The 5,191-nt window shown below is 41.1% G+C and overlaps 1 long non-coding RNA gene across 1 annotated transcript; it reads left to right on the top strand.

Moving 5' to 3' along the window:
• LOC123176452 (uncharacterized) lies at positions 1–3,095 on the top strand. The gene is made up of 4 exons (XR_006488528.1): positions 1–52; positions 192–281; positions 831–1,145; positions 2,817–3,095. It is a non-coding gene; the product is annotated as an uncharacterized lncRNA (long non-coding RNA).
• The last annotated feature ends 2,096 nt before the right edge of the window (positions 3,096–5,191 follow it).

Here is a 5,191-nt window from a genome sequence, read left to right as displayed (position 1 = left end):
GATATACCCACTGTATTGGACCCAAACACCTTCCTGAAAATTGTTCTGAAGGGTGAGCACCGAACCACCACACAATTTCAGAACTATATCTTTATATTATATCTCTTATTTTTCCCTTATTTGAATTTTATAATCCTTACTTTTCAATACATATCTAAATAGACTTGATGTTTTTGACTAATGGGTTGCAGGGTTAGCACAAGGAAACTATTGTTATGACTTGCGAGGTCTGCTGGAGGTGACCGGATCCGGATGACTTGAGCAAAGCTGTGAAAATTCACGTATACCGTTTACCAAACTCAATTTTTTTGGTCTAGATGCATGACTTTTAGAATAAATTTAGATTGTATGTTTACTCATTGTCATGATCTTTGTACATCTGTAACTACACCCTACAACCTGAGCCACTTGACGACCTGCAATTAGATGTTACAAAATATAGATGCAATATGTTAATTCTAAGGTGGCATAAAATTCCTAATAATTCATACCTGAAATAAAATTGTGATTTATTCACTATCTTACTATCATATCCGCGTCGAGCACAACCGAACGCCTCTATTTCCGGTGAGGCCAACTATCCAGAATCCTCCCACCATCTTAAATCCATTAATGTTTTTCTGTTAAAGGCTTTGCTCTATGTAGATACTGAAATTAGCAACGCCAAACTTTTATTTTGGAAATATCACTTTTTTGTGAGAACTAGAAATATCACTTTAGAGTACTTTGGTATGTAAGTGTGTTGCGCTGCTGTATTTTAAAGACGCGGTTTGTATTGGAAAAGATTACATTAAAGATGGTGTCGATCCTGATGACGGGCTGCCTTGCAGGGCAAGGGATGGGGGTACAAGGCATGGGTCTGCGGCGCCACACCTTGCTGTTCCCTGCCGGTGGCCAGCGAGTTGTGGCGGTGCTTCTCTGTTGCATGGCGAGGGACTGGGGTGCAAGGCGTGCATCTGCAGTGCCACTCCTGGGGCATGCCTCTCCCGCGACATTGCCGGCATACACAACATACCTTACTACACGGGGATTTCCTCTCTGAACTAAATATTATGTCAGAACTGAATATTACGTCCGAAGACTGAAACATCCAGAAAGCTTATTGAGACTATTCATTGATGGTGTTTCTCTACTACACGAGGAAGGTAATTGTCGTTTATGTGCTTCTTTTCCTATTTCAATGCACCATTGTGTTATTTTGGTTGAAAAATTAAAGTTTCTACATATTTTCATGGTTTATGAAAAGTAGCTGAGATCCGTTGTTTTATTCCTACATATTGAGGAAATTCTGGTGAAGCTAAAGTTGGTGTTGTTTCTCTTTTTTTTCCTGCGATTTAGTACTGTTGACTTAGTTGCTAAAATTTATCATTTCAAAAGATCAGTGTAGTGGTGCAGGCTAACAAAATCGTATTGTCTACAAGCGTGAGGTACACAAACATAACAAGTGATGAAAGAAGAACATATTTGTAACTTGTTGCCCGCTGACTATAAACAGAAGAACATTGAAACACTCGTTATTGCATTATATATTTTAGTTGCAGTAGTATTTGATTTTGCATGAAGAAATATGTTGAGTGTTTCTTCGTTCAGTTTCATGTGCCAATTAGGCATGGACGATGCCGGCCATGATCCCATCATTGCCAGGGTGATGAGATCAACACCACCCACCAGCACCACCACCGAGCTGTAGACGGCGTGTCATGGTGCTCCCTAGCTCTTCCCGCCTCTTAGGAGACCACATGGCGTTCTGGCAGTTCTGGTGCAGTTTTTGGCCAAGGCTGGAAGCCAAGAACACTTAATTTTGATCATGGACGTGACATTGTGGTCGGCGTTGTGTGTGCAGTTCAAAGTTTTCTTGCCTGGCGTATAACAATGCATGTTCAATGGGGTAGCCTCTTCTCAGGCACGAGTATCCGAGGCAGAACTTGAGACCACAGTCAATTCTGCTGTAGGGGCTGTGTGTAGAAGATAGTACTAGCAAACATAGAAGTCACTTTGGAAAAAAGTATGCATATATTGTTGTACTAGAGATCCATTCCTATATTTCACTGATATGCATGGTTGAATTGTAGTATGTGTGATAAGTGAGAATAATGTAATATGAAGCGAAACGTGGTGGACAGGGCTTCACATTGTTGTTTTTCAGTAGAATATGATGTTCGTCTCTTTTTCATATGGACTACAATATGGTCAATGGTAGCTTGCTGAATAGGTTAAGCTAGACCCAAGACATAATTTCACGGCGAGAATTTGACATGTTTAATTTTTTATGGAAAGAATATTTGCTGCTAATAATTAATGATACAAGTTCTGATTTGTTAGTGCAACATTATCTTCCATGTATATAGATTGAACAAAATATAAGCTGAAGTGGAATGCCAAGCCTTAATTTATACTAAAGAATGATATAGGTTTTCTCTATATGTAGAATGGGATTATTTTTCCTTGGAGAATCTACTAGTTGGAGTGGTCAATGTCGATATCCTTGTGAAAGTTCGCATGATCTTAGCATGAACCAACTCACAATGTTATCTCGAGCAGTGCTTTATTCACTTAAGTATCATTTTTAGGAAAATACTAGGTAAAAACCCTATTGCAAAAAAATTAGACGCGAAGTTTATAAGGGTTACATGTATGCAATCTACACGGGCCTATCTAATGTTAGAGTTTCATGCCTCTAATTATTTGTATTTATGTATTCTAGCTATGGATACCAGTAGCCTTAGTTCTTTTAAAGTACTGCATCTATAAACTTCACTATTTAGATATTGTATATGAAAATATCAAGTAATTATAAATGCCATTTATGATCACAGACAATCTTGTTGTATGATTGTTTTCATGGCCTTCAAAGGAGAGATATCCTAGAAGTTGACTGCAGTTGGAGGGGCCTCAGTCCTTTTGAGCCAAGAAAAGTTGATGGGGCCTGTCCAAGCTATGAATAGTATATGGGAAAGTGTTGAAATATTTTGTGTTTCCATGGTTTCTAAATGGTAGGAGGTATGTGTAGTAACCTGTACGGTTTCAAGTGCCTAATTTCATGTGTAAAAGTTTGCCAGGGAATTCTGGTTGTAGAATCTTGGAATAAGGAAACAAAATCCTATATGTGTCATATTGAAATAATGGGTGAAGTGCACTGTAGGTCCTTGAACTATTTCAGGGGTGTGATGTAGGTCCTCAAACTATGAAAATCGTCATCCAGGTTCTCGAAGTGCAGTAAGTGTGTTATTCAGGTCCAAAATCTCCCTGGCCCCCTCTAACTGGCTAGCTGATGCCATTAACCGTGAACACTAAACAGTAAACCGTGAATAGTAATAATAGTGTTCCAGTTCCAACATCATTTCTGTTCATGGTTTATTGTTCGGTGCTCACGGTTAACGGTGCCAGATGGCCCGTTAGAGGGGGAGATTTTGGACCTGAATGACACATTTACAGCACTTCGAGGACCTGGATGACGATTTTCGTAATTCGAGGACCTACGTGACACCCCTGAAATAGTTGGAGGACCTACGTGACACCCCGGAAATAGTTCGAGGACCTACAGTGCACTTCACTCCTAAATAATGGATAATAACAGACATGCTTTCATGAGATGATTAATCTTAAACATAAAAGGGCCTCCATGTGCCACCTATCATTTGTAATGCCCAATAAAGAGTTCTATGTTTTTGTATGACTTTATTTGTTTTGTTCATTATATCTGGCCGTATATGTTACCGAATTATATTGCAAGTGAAGTGGATCTCAATATTTTCGTATGTGATTGGCTATCTTTTCTATACATGTGAAATTTGATATGCAATCAGTAACAACCAACCTGCAATGAGAAGGAAGGCATAGTGATGCAATGAGAAGGAAGACATCATTTTCAACTGCTATTCTCGCCAAACCATTGAGTCTTTCTTGTGTCATAGTAGAATGCAAGTAGGATTTCAACAACTTGAGTTTAGAAAGCTCCTTTCCGCAGATGCACCAGTTACATGAATGGTTAAAATAAATCCTTTATGCAATAATAGCATTAGGACGTGAAGGGGCTCTTCATCAAAACCTCAAGAATATCAAGAGAGCCCATAGATTTCTGTATATGTAATAATAGCATTAGGATAGAAGGGTAACTTGTATAGATAGTTAGAATAGAAAAGATGGAACCTTGATTTTGGACTTGCACGAACGACTATTGAATATCTAGAATCTGCGACAACTTCTGAACTTCAACAGGACAGCAACTAGACAAAAAATTGTTCCAAAACATATTACTAATTAGTAAACTGTTGTACAACTTTGTAAGTTAGTTTGTATCAAAAGTAGCCAGAGAAAAAGTAAGGAGTGTAGGACACCACTCCGGTTGGCCTTCTGCTCGGCGGCAGCGTCCGGCACGGCGGCAGTTCCGCTTCGGGCTGTTCCTGGCTGGCTGCAGAAGCGATCGGGGCCGAGTCACCGATTCAGTCGTCGAAGCGAAAAGATGTGAAGTGAATTAGCGAATTGATTAGGCGGGAACGAAACGACGGAAGTCACTGAACCTACATGCGTTGCGGCTGGCGTTTCGTCTATCGATCAAATGGCTCCACGCAACGAGAGATAGCGTACAGGGAAACACTTTTGCATATGTTATTGAGGCATTTTGCGCCAGAGTAAATGTTGGCCCAAAACGTTTTTTCCAGACTAATACATATAGTATATGAACGCTATTTGGGGGGCCCCTGGTCCCTGGATTTTGGCGGCCCTGTGCGAGCGCACAGCTCGCATGGGCCCTGGAGATCTTCGTTTTGTATCTTCATCAAACCTGGACAAAGAGAACAGTTAAACCTGTATCTTCAACAGTACTCTTCTTAATCTGTGTTGGGCGTGCCACGGCCGGACACTGCGGGAGGAAGGAAACGTATCCATGTACCAGGGGCATAAAATAGACACGATACAGCCCTAACACGTAGAGTACGCTAGTTAATCCACGGACATATCGATTCATCCATCCATCTATCTAGGACCAATGTCGTCTCTGCTGTGGCGTTCTGCCGCCGCGACCGCCGCCCGACGGCAGCTCAGCCGGCCGCCCTCCGCGAGGTCGACGATTCGCTCCATGGCCTCCTCCTCATTGGACAACATGAAGGTTCGCTCCCTTCTACCATCTACCTCTCCGACCGATCAATCGATTCGATACGGCTTACTGCTTCCATCTGCATGGTTAACGAAC

The sequence above is a fragment of the Triticum aestivum genome, unplaced genomic scaffold (assembly GCF_018294505.1).
Source record: "Triticum aestivum cultivar Chinese Spring unplaced genomic scaffold, IWGSC CS RefSeq v2.1 scaffold116719, whole genome shotgun sequence".
Lineage (NCBI taxonomy): Eukaryota > Viridiplantae > Streptophyta > Magnoliopsida > Poales > Poaceae > Triticum > Triticum aestivum.
Note: the sequence above shows the minus strand (reverse complement) of the source record. Positions and strands in the feature narration are given on the sequence as shown.